General features: G+C 48.3%; 1 protein-coding gene across 1 annotated transcript in view; it reads right to left on the bottom strand.

Annotated features, from left to right (window-relative positions):
• ZC3H18 (zinc finger CCCH-type containing 18) overlaps positions 1-12094 on the bottom strand; it is a 53556-nt gene that overhangs the window by 18155 nt on the left and 23307 nt on the right. The gene's annotated exons all lie outside the window — the stretch shown is intronic.

Below are 12094 nucleotides of genomic sequence, written 5' to 3'. Positions count from 1 at the left end.
ACAGAATTTCTCCCTTCTCTGGTTTCGCTGCAACGGCAAAAGGGGCTTGCAGCTGTTCGGCTGATAAGACTGGAACTGCAAGGAAAAGGTGTGGTGGACATGTGTGAAATCAACCAGGCATCCCAACCATTCTCTCTGATGGGAAGGCTCTGGAGTGTCAAACCCTTTCGCCACTGGCCAGCACACACTGGCTTGGCCTGCTGAAGACCCTGCAAGTGACCACGAGGCACTGGATCGAAGCCTGTACGCCTTTCTGCTTCCCTGTGTATGTGACCCTCCTCCAGGCCAGGCACTGGTTGTTTAGTTAGGGCAGACGCTTTCCCGCTTTCCTCCTCAACGGGGACCCGAAGCGAATTACAAAACACCTGCCAATTGAAATAACTTAAATAAACCTCTGGGACAGCCTCTCTGGTACGCCCCCCAAAGAGCTCTACGCTCCACTGGTAATAATCTGCTGGTGGTCCCCAGCCCAAAGAGCATGCGGTTGTCCTCAACAAGGGCCAGGGCTTTTTTGGCCCTGGCCTGGTGGAACAGCTGTCCTAGTGACATCAGGGCCCTGTGGGACCTTAAGGAGGTCCTCAGGGCCTGTAAAACGGAGCTGTTCCGCCAGGCCTACAATGGAGGGCAGCCGTGCGTTTATTCACAATTACTGGCCTCCCCATCCTTCCCCCCCACTCTTGACATCTGTGGGGGGGTTGACCTGCCGAAACCCAGTTATACTGCGGCAACCGAGTTGTTTTAAGGCTATCTGGTCTATGGTTTTAATATGAGGTTTTAAATTATTTTTCTATGGCTTTATATATTTTAAAGGTTGTTACCTGCCCTGAGCCCAGCTTTGGCTGGGAATGAGGGCGGGCTATAATACTGAATGAATGAATAAATAAATGTGTGCATATAACAAAGAAACAAAGCAAAACAAAAGATACTCTAAACATCCTGGGCATCTCTGGGATCCATACGGTCTCTCAGGGCCATGGGCTAAGGAGCAAGGGCCAAGAGCCCTTGGCTCTTGACAAACAGCTTGCCCCTCCAACCATGCAACAGGAGGGAGAAAACAGCTCACGACAATTTCCGCAGCTCAGAGCGCCTGCACAGAGACCACGAAAACAGTGTCACGGGCCTAGCCCTCGTCTCATGAAGAGAAAGCCTGAAAGCATGCAGACGGAACCCAATAAAGATACAGAAACCAGGAGACTCAAAAGGTGCCCTTCCTGTCCTTTGGGAATATTCAGTTCTCTCTCCAGGGGTTCTTCCAGACCCTGTCGGAGGCCTCAGCTAGGACTTCCTCCACACCATTCCGAACTAAACCCTTGCCAGGGGGTCGCTCCCTCTCGCTGCAAAGAAATATTTGTGTTCCTCATCCACATTCTCTTGGAGGGATTCTTAACATTCTAACAGAAGCCAACAAGGAATGCAATAAACTGTCCTCAGGGCTACACGCTCCCCTCCTGTATGCTTGAACTCTCCAAAAGCTGGCTGTTTGCAGTAGGAAAGGTAAGAATGACATATGGGCAGAACAACAGCACTTTGAGATTGCCACCCCGATTCTATGAGAAGTTTTCTGACAATGCACGAGGACCAGTCCTGCCAAAGTGACAATCCTAGCACTGCTCAACACACACACACACATCACCCTGGATGTGTGTCATGGACAAATCCGGCCGTGGTTGTGTTCAGACAGGTTACCTCACTGGAGAGGAAACCAAGCAGGGAAATCGGGACCTGTGCCAGGGCAACGGATTTTTTTTAGACAAAAAAAAAAATCCCTTGGAATGCATTCATGCAAATATTTGTGCCGTGCTATTGTGTGCTTCGGAAAATGATCTAGTCAGAGAAAGTTCCTTCCTTCCCTCTCCCCCTTCCTCCAAACATGACATCAGGAAGACTTTTGATTGATGTCCTAATCTTATCGGGCAGGAAAGGCTGCTGACGTGACGACTCGGCTCTTTGAAGATCACCGCTAAGACACTACACCTTTTGCAGGCAGAAAGTCCATCTCGAGCAAGGAAGTAAAATTGTGGGTTTTTTTTTTTTTTTACAAGAAAGGTGTTGTGCTGACATCAACCCCAAGTTTCCCAGGATTGTCAACAGGAAATGAAACGGTTTGGAAGTAATTGCTCAACAGCCACCTGTTTGAAGAAGGTCTGAACACACAAATTGTTTTTTTCTAAAAATAACCTTGACAATCTTGCAGGTGTGATAGGCCAGGAACCTTTAAATATGAAGCAAAGGGGACATGGGGGATGCATGAATTGTCTTAAGATGCGGTGGAGATAAGAGGATTGTGTTTTTTACTGCGGTATACGCATGGTTTAGTCCTGACTTGAATGACCCAGGCTAGCCTGATCTTGGAAGCTAAGCAGGGTCATCTTTGGTTAGGACTTGGATGGGAGACCACCAAGAAAGTCTAAGGTTGCTTTGCAGATGCAGGCAATGGCTAACCACCTCTCTTCGTCTCTTGTCTTGAAAACCCTACAGGGGCCCCATAGGTTGGCTGTGACTTAATGGCAAAACAAAGAAAAACACCCTAAGGGCCACATAAATGCTTTCCATTTACTTCTAAAGCCGCTGTTTGCAAGGGTTAGCAAATCAAGGGCCACCGTTCTCGTTTACAATTTTTCAGAGACTCTTCCCCCCTCCCTGAAGCCCCTTCCTTGCTGGTGTCTGCCACACATCAGAGAGTCTGCGAGGCAAGCCACACATTCCCCTTTTAGGGGATTCCGTCCTCTCTCACACCCTTAAAACAATACAGTTCAAAACAAATCAGCTACACTTGAAAGGCAAAAGTGAGAAAAAAGTTGTTATTGTCTGAAGGTCTCAGAAGAGTCCTTATGAAAGACTCACGGACATCCTGGAATAGCCTTGCAGACTCACTGGGAACCCCAGAGTCCAGTTTGAGATACCCTGCTCTAAAGGTGGCTGCATTGTGGGGTTTTTGTTTGGGCAATCTCACTGGCCTCCGCAGGGCTAATTCCCTTTTTCCATTTTGGTCTGGCCGGTATGTATGTGGGGGGCAGGATTAATGCTTTGAACCGAGGTGTTCACATACCTCATAAGTGAGGACACCTATTAGAGGGCTATTTCCCTGGGCTTTCTTCCTGCCACCTGCCCCTGGAGAGTGGCTGGAGAATTATAAACGAACTCAGCCGAAGGCAAATGGCACCACCGTATGCAACACAGGTCCATTTGCATGGTGGCGGAAAATGCCATCGAGTTACAGCTGACTTACAACCACTCCGTAGAGTTTTCAAGGCAAGAGACGTTCAGAGGTGGTTTGCCACTGTCTGCCTCTGTGGGGCAACCTGGGACTTCCTTGGAATTCTCCCATCCGAGTACTAACCAGGGACAACCCTGCTTAGCTTCCGAGATCTGACAAGATCGGTTTAGCCTGGGCCATCCCTTTGCAAAACCTGGTCTGTTTTGGTGGTGAATGTGAACTGCATCAAAAAGGGCCCGGGGCCTTTGCAACGCTCCTCAACAAACAGCCAGGGCTAATTGTGCAACACGAGACAAGAAAAATGTTGCTCTCTGGAGCCCGCTGTTTCCTGTAGCAGTGGATCCTTCTGAGCGTCATCCCAAGGAGGAAAACTGGACCAAGCGAGGCTCTTGTATGACTAACCAAGACGGGACTAACTCCTAGGAAAGAGTGTAAATCCGCTCTTGCTCCACATGGGCCCCGCAAGGTTATGACTCTGCCTGCCTGCCTGCCTGTGTCAGCGAGGGAGGTACGGTCATGAAATTACAGTTGCATGACCCGACTGCTGCCGCTCCCTTCCGGCTCCGAGCTAATTTCTTCCAACACTTTCCCGTTTGCTGTGGTGTCTTAAGGGACTTCTGACTCAGATTGAGGCAAGGATGGGGAAGGCAGAAGAAAATTAAAATGCATGATTTCATGGGGTGAAATGAAAACCCCGCTTGGCCCAAATCCTTTCTCATCTTTGCCGGCTAAGAGGTTTACGCCTGCCTGGATTTCTGCCGGATCAGGAGGAGAGGCCTAAAACTTCTGCCCCTGAGATGCCAGGGCCCTTTCTGCCACTGCGCCGCTCAGAGCCCAAGAGGCATGCTTCACATTCATATGGGAGCCAAGGACAGTGGAAGAAGAGTGGACATGTTCATGGAGGAGAGGGGTATTTAAGGCTACTAGTAAAAATGGATACTAGTCATGATGCATACCTATTCTCTCCAGGATCAGAGGAGCATGCCTATTAGGTGCTGTGGAGCCCAGGCAGGATGGTGCTGCTGTGGTCGTCTTGTTTGTGGGCTTCCTAGAGGCACCTGGTTGGCCACTGTGTGAGCAGACTGCTGGGCTTGATGGGCCTTGGTCTGATCCAGCAGGGTCTTTCTTATGTTCTTGTTATAAATGCGAGCGATTCACTGAACCCCACCTGGAATCCACCAGGGTCAAGCTACAGCTACAAAACACTAAAAAACCAATAAACCCCAATACAACAGAAACAAAGCAAAGATAACAGCAACTATTCAAACATCAGGTTTGATTGGAGATGCCTGAAGTTGTAGCCAGAGGAAGCTCTGCTAGGCTGCTTGGTCCGCCCCTGACTGCTGCTGGGCTCCAGGTGGGGCAAACAGCCGCCCCTCCAACCTCTGCTAACAAAAGGCCCCACCAAGAATTCACCAAGGCAATCCAGCACCTCTGCGACAGAGTTCTTGGCTTCAGGGAATATCTGACCACGGTGAAACCACAGGCAGTTAACCGGGAGTATCTAACTGGCCAAACCCATCTCAAACAAGACTCAACATGCCAAGTGCCCTGATGCAAAAATGGCAGCACCACTCTGCCAGCAAGTCCACACTGCTGTGCCAAGCACCCTCAACTTCTGTCATCAAAGGCTGCCTACTGAAGCCACAGGGCAGTGTCCCCTGGGGGTGGGTGGAGCAGAGGCAGCCCGCACGCAGGACTGCAATATCCTTTGTTTAGCAGACACTGCTTCAAAGCAAGGAGAGATCTGGGGTTTGTTATTTTATTTTTGGTTTTAAACTGAAAATATTTTAAGAAGAAGAGCTGTGGCTCAGTGACAGAGCATCTGCTTGGTATACAGAAGGTCCCAGGTTCAATCCCTGGCACCTCTAGTTAAAGGGACTAGGCAAGTAGGTGATGTGAAAGACCCCTGCCTGAGACCCTGGAGAGCCGCTGCTGGTCAGAGCAGACAATACTGACTTTGAGGGACCGAGGGTCTGATTCAGTAGAAGGCAGCTTCATGTGTTCAACTATAATCGTAAGCTGCCTTGGGCCACGAGGAAAGGCGGGATGTAAGCGTTTTAATAAGTAACAAATAAATACATGAATAATATATTTGACAGGGCGCACATGCAGTCTTTGTCATCACTGCAGTTTAGGAACTAAGGATCCAAGACGCCCTGTTTTCCTTGAATCACCTTAACAGGGTAACGGATTTCTCATCCAGGTTCCTGGTCCCAACACATGCGCATGCGCCAAAATGTTTGACCACACTTCCAAATCCTTAGACCTGCCGGCTCCATTACACTCCCTTTCCACCTGGGGAAGGAGTTGTGGGGACTTCCTCAAGGACCAAGGTGAGGCCTGTGGAGACGACATCGTAGCGGGCACCTACACACCCTTCAAGTAACCGTGGAGTGGTGAAACAACTAGGTTGCATAATTTCATTTCCTGGCATGGGTTCTCTCTCAAGTTTGGTGTTCAGAAATACTTGGGTTTAAAAAAAAGTGTGTGTGGGGGAAACTAAAACTGCTAAGTCCCTCTTCCTCCAGAGAGTTCAAGGCAGCCCATGGTGGGAGGCTCCTCCGATGCCATCCTAACTTTAGCCCTGATCAGAGATCACGATTTGAGCAAAGCAATCCAGGGAGAGCCATGGGTAAGGGTCTTCCTAAGCAAAGAGGTGCCAAGCGGGAACTGAAACAGGCAAATCTTTTGCCAGGGGATTAAGAGAGGGCGGCAAACAGAAATTATTGATGCTGACAGGCTGTGCTTTGCAGGGGAATGCAAATAGTCCTGCCAAGAACGGGGCGGGCTCATCGACAATGAAGCCGGCTCATAATATTCTCTCATCTGGTTCTCCTCTCGCAGGTTATAAAGGTGAGCAACTATGTAAACAGAAGTTTTTTTGGGGGGGGGGCAGGGGGAGAAGTCCATAATGAGCACTAAGCGCAAGTCTTCCAATTTGCATTTTTGGCTCTCTGCAACTTAAAAAAAAATCCAAAAAAAGTCAGTTCCATGGAAAGACTTGTTTCAAGACCTGAGTGCCTGGCCAAATCACGTGAAAGTTTGGGCAGCATCAGCCCGAAATTATGCAAGAGTCTGGAAGTTGCCAAGAACTGAGGCAGGACTGAACGATTAGGGAAAGCACAGGAGTCTATAAATAGCCCCAATTAATGAGAAGTCACTCCCACTCCAAGGGAGAAGCCGGCTAGGGAAACAAGGCATTTCTAAAGACGTTATACGTTTAACAAACTTCGATGTTATTCTTCTTCTTCAAGCGCTAAATTTAAACCGATAATTAGAACCCTAATTATAGGTCAGGGAGGGGAAAGCAGACAAGCAAGGAAACTACTGCACAGATTGGAAGTCAGAACAGAGAGTGGCAGATTTAAGAAGGCGCACCGACACACGGCATCTGTAAAAAGAAACAATCAAATCACATAATCAAATCTCTCAGTTGTTCTTCCACAGAGGTTTCTAGACAAGCTTGCTGTTGCTTTGCTCCGGCACAGCAACATGACCTGATTTCTGCGGGTCAGCAAAAGTACCGCTGTTGGTCAGCTGTCCAGAAAAAGCACCAAGGTCATGGTCAAGATCAACCCAGAAGTGAGGCAGGAATCTGGATTGTGCTACTTGGGATCCCAAGAAACAGAACCCACTACCAACACTGCCTCTGAGTGAAGGGAACCTTCCTGCAAAGTCTCTCCAAAACTGCAGACGGCACGCCGCCTTTACTATGCAGGCACCAATAACGCCCAGGGCTCTACTGTGATGCGCTTTGTGTAGGGCTGTCTCAGTCAGAAAGTCCAGAGCACAGCAAAACAAAGTTTGCACTTACCCGCAGCTGATGTCCAGCGAGTTTCTTCTGTGCAGGCACACACTGGGGTCTGCACATGTGCAGGCCTGCCTCCGAGGTGGGCCCTGCACATGCGCAGTCCCCCAATGTGGGACTGCACAGAAGAACGGTGATGAAGCAGCCTTAACAGAACCTACACTGGCTGCCAGCGTGTTGCTGGGCACAATTTACAGCGCTAGCTCTTCCTTTGAATGACCTGGGATCTGGGCAACCCCTCCCACCACAGCCTGCCCCGAGCCCCACCCCCTGTGTGAACCCCGTATTCCAGGAATACAGCAGATGACCGCCAGGAGCAGCAGATAGCTATGTGGTGCAGTGGTTAAACTGTTGGGACGACCCAGGATCAAGCCCCCAAACTCAGCCATGAAGCTCATGGGGTGAGTCACCAATTGCTCTGATGTGGCTAAGCCTTCCTCAGGGATGCTGAAAGTATAAAAGAGAAGAGGCAAGACCCATGCATGCCATTATGCACTTCTTGGGGGAAGAGTGGGATAAAATATAAGAATCTGAGACTGGAATCCCCTACCAACATTGCTTTTCCTGGCACTAGGACTATTAGGTGCCAAGTTAAAAAAATGTATATTTTTTATTTCCTCAGAATTCTGTTAATTCCCCCAGCCCATAGTTTTCACTGTATTTTGATTATCCACTTATCATCTGTGATGATGTTTTATTACCACTCCTGTTTTCATAAGAACACAGCCTGTCAAGTTCTAACTTTTGTGTTGCTTTCTGGGTTCAGCTTTGTTTACTTCATTTATACCCTCACTTTTCTCCCCAATAGGGGTTCAGACAAGCTTACATTATTCTCTACTCCTCCATTTTATCTTCACAACAACCCTATGAAGTAGGTGAGGCTGAAAGTGTGTGACCGGCCCAAGGTCACCCAGCAAGCTTCCATGCCAGGGTACCTGAACGGAACCTCTACATTCAGAGGCAGTCAACCTCTGAATCCCACCAGTGCCAGCAACCAACAGCAGGGGAAGGCCTCTATGCCGTTATTGGACCTCCAGAGGAACTGGTTGGCCACTGTGTGAGATGGGATGCTGGACCAGAGGGACCCTCACTGGTCTGATCCAGCAGGGCTGCTCTTATGTTCTTACGGCAGATTGGGGATTCGAATCTGGGTCTCCCAGATCTTAGGCCTACACTCTAACCACTATACCATAATGGCTCTGATATTTTTTAAAACTTACATATGCATTTTTAAAATATTGTAGAGGGACACCTTGCTTTTTTAATTAGAAAACAAACAAAATAAAAGTAAGTGCACTTAGAAATATTCTAAATAAATCTCTACAAGTGTAAGGGAAGTGAAGTATCTTCCTGTCAGATGCTTGCTAAGTTCCAACAAGCACTTCTCACATTCATGATGAAATTTCACCTTCTGAAACTGAGGAGCCCATTTAGAGCCAGCCAACCAAGTTAGAGAACATTAAATAAAACAATATTTCCTGCACTTATTCTTCAGCTGCAACTGAAGCAGCCAGAGAAAAACAGGGTTCAAGAAGCCACTTACTTGATCACACAAAGCTGAGAGAGCCAGCGTGGTGTAGTGGTTAAGAGCGGTGGTTTGGAGCGGTGGACTTTCATCTGGAGAACTGGGTTTGATTCCCCACTCCTCCACATGAGTGGCAGATGCTAATCTGGTGAACTGGATTTGTTTCCCCACTCCTCCACATGAAGCCAGCTAGGTGACCTTGGGCTAGTCACACTCTCTCAGCCCCACCTACCTCATAGGGTAACTGTTGTGGGGAGGGGAAGGGAAGGTGATTGTAAGCTGGTTTGATTCTTCCTTAAGTGGTAGAAAAAGTTGGCATATAAAAACCAACTCTTCTTCTTCTACTGAATCAAACCATCAGTCCATCAAGATCAGTCCTGTCTACTCAGAATACATGAACACATGAAGCTGCCTTATACTGAATCAGACTCTTGGTCCATCAAAGTCAGTATTGTCTACTCAGGCTGGAAGCGGCTCTCCAGGGTCTCAGGCAGGGGTCTTTCACATCACCTACCTAGTCCCTTTAAGTGGAGATGCCGGGGATTGAACTTGGGACCTTCTGCATGCCAAGCAGATGCTCTACCACTGAGCCACAGCCCCTCCCCAAATGGAATGGAAGGGTCTGTCCAGGGTCTCAGGCAGAGGTCTTTCACATCACCTCCTACTTGGTCCTTTTAACTGGAGATGCCGTGGATTGAACCTGGGACCTTCTGCATGCCAAGCAGGCATGCTACCACTGAGCAATAGCCCTCCTTGAAGTGTCAGGAGGAGAAAACATGCTTTTAGCAGACTTTCTTCATCAGCAAATCATAATTAAGCCGATGTCACAGACAGACATTCAGCTCAGCTAATGCACCGGCTTCCACTCTGAGAAACAATACAGGTTGGCTCTTGGTTACTCCCAAAACCGATCTTCAGAAACAATTTTTTTTTGTTAAATTCTCTCCAGGTCAGCTAAGGCATCATCAGTGTCAGCCTTTGCTGCTAGCAGGGGTAAAGGCTCTTGACATGAGCAGGCCAGCTTTCTGGCTACACACCAAGTCCTTGGTTCTCATGCCTGTAAACTCTGTGTACAGTTTCGCTCTTCCTTTCTCCCACAGCTGCGCTGATGTTTAGTCTGCCTATCCTGGGAATAGCTTATCTCGGGGATGCTTAGCAGTGTTTACCATCGTAGCCTGTAATGCTTTTAAACATGTAATCTGCCAATGTTTCACCATTACTAGCCTCACCTGGTGCAAGCAGTCAGTTCTTTTATCTGTCTTTTTACTCCTAATAAAGTATTACTGCTTCAGGACTACCTGCCTGGATGAGTTTACTTATGGGATGCTAGGAACAGACGCCTGATCCTGACATTCAGGAAGCAGGATGAACTGGGGCTGCTCTTGGCAAGTGAGGACACCTCACATCAGAATACTTCAGAGAGAGGGAATGCATTTCCTTACAACGGGGAACTAGAATGCTTCTAAATAGCAGTTGGGGAGCTGGGGAAACCGGGCTTTTAGCAATCTGTGGATATTTCAGTCTTACATCAAAGGTTCTTCAGCTGCTTATTCATCAGCTGGGCATGTTATGTAATTGGAGTGAAAAGGCAGTTGGGACACATTATGCTTTCATGACAACGTACAGGCTTGAGTCTACGAGGATGGCACTGAAACCAGAGGGTAAGAGCTCCAGAGAAGACACAAAAACATTAGGGAAAGGGAGAAGGCTGGTGGGTTCTGGGCCCCGAGAACGACAAAGCCTCAACTAACATACCCAATGTTTGAAAATGCCCACAAACTCGGTACATAGCTGTACAGGATACTTTCAGAGGGTGGCTGTGTTGGTCCACAGCCCAATGGCTAGACACGCATCCAGTAGCACCTTAGAGACAAGATTTTCGGGGTATGAGCTTTCGAGAAACAAAGCTCCCTTTGTCAGATACAAGTCAGCATGGGGATCCCCGAGTCCTGATATCCCAGTCAGAAGGTGGGAGGGGTGTTGCAAAGAAGGGGCTCAGGAGGCAAAGGTACAATGCACACTGTGATCAGCTCGATTAGAATAATAGATTTGGAAGGGTCCACAAGGGTCATCTAGTCCAACCCCCTGCACAATGCAGGACATTCACAACTACCTCCCTTCCCACACCCCCAGTGACTCCTACTCCATGCCCAGAAGATGGCCAAGGTGCCCTCCTTCTCATGAACTGCCTAAGGTCATAGAATCAGCACTGCTGACAGATGGCCATCTAGCCTCTGCTTAAAAACCTCCAGGGAAGGAGAGCTCACCACGTCCCGAGGAAGCCGTTCCCTCTAGCAGTTAGAAAATTCTTCTTAATGTCTAGACGGAAACTCTTTTGATTTAATTTCTACCCATTCGTTCTGGCTCGACCTTCTGAGGCAACAGAAAACAACTCGGCACCCTCCTCTCTATGACGGCCCTTCAAGTACTTGAAGATGGTTATCATATCCCCTCTCAGTCTTAGGGCTGTACAGGAAAAGGCAAAAATCCTACAGGGAAGATGGAAGACTTTGGCTGGTCATGCTTATCGAGCCCATGGCTGGATGCCACCGCACAACAAATAGGAAGAAATCGGCATAGCGTTCCCCACTGGAGGAGCAGACGTCTCCCTCTCTTTCTACATCACCTATGCGCTGACAACTGACAAACCAATAAAAGTAGCCAGGAGGTGCTGTACACAGAATTATGCAAAATACTGACGGTGCATATCCAGTCTACGTGGAGTATCTTGGCAAGAACTGGGGCGAAAGGCAGAAAGCAAAGGCAGGGAGGATCAGGCTTAGAGGGTCACTGGAACACGTAAGTACAAGAGGTCAAGGGGTGGTAGCAGACAGGGAAGCGCCTACGTTTGTTAACTGTGCCTAGTGACTGCTGGCATAACAGATCAAAGCAGTTCACAGATCACAATATAAAAAACACCAAATCTCGAAGGGGCTGGATGTTGCGTGGCAAAAGCCCTCCACGTGTACAACTAAAATGGGATGTTGCCTCAGAACCAACAGGCCCTGCCCCCACCGGCTGAATTTCTGCAATGACACAGAATGCACACGAACACAAACTGTTCATGGAAAAAAAATGGCCAAATGATCTAGATGCACACACCAAAGCCTGGGTGAAAAGAAGGCCAGCCAAACGAGAGTTAGAAAGCCTGCTTTCAAGAACGATTTAACAGGTGTATTTGATGATGCTCTGTTTGAATCACATACTTGCATCTCTGTGAGAAAGGCAGACTAGAAACTGAGTTGGTAAATAAATATATAAATAATATTTCACAGCCTGAGACCAATCAGCTGGGTTACCAAAGGGCACTCTAAAACTAGAGTAATTTGCAGTAGTGAAGCTCTCCAAAGGAAGCCTCCGGGCTAACTCATTACACTAGCCCATTTCCCCACTAATCTAGACATTTCAGACGTCCTCTGAGCTCTCCTTGAGTGGCCAGCACTCCTGACCTCAGCAATTCCAGCTGCGACCAACAAGATTAAGCCTTGCATCCTTCTTGCTAGATCAGCAGCAGCACAAAACCACAACACCAGCTCCCAGC

The sequence above is a fragment of the Euleptes europaea genome, chromosome 17 (genome assembly GCF_029931775.1).
Source record: "Euleptes europaea isolate rEulEur1 chromosome 17, rEulEur1.hap1, whole genome shotgun sequence".
NCBI lineage: Eukaryota > Metazoa > Chordata > Lepidosauria > Squamata > Sphaerodactylidae > Euleptes > Euleptes europaea.
The sequence above is the reverse complement of the archived record's forward strand: the minus strand, read 5'-3'. Positions and strand labels throughout refer to the sequence as shown.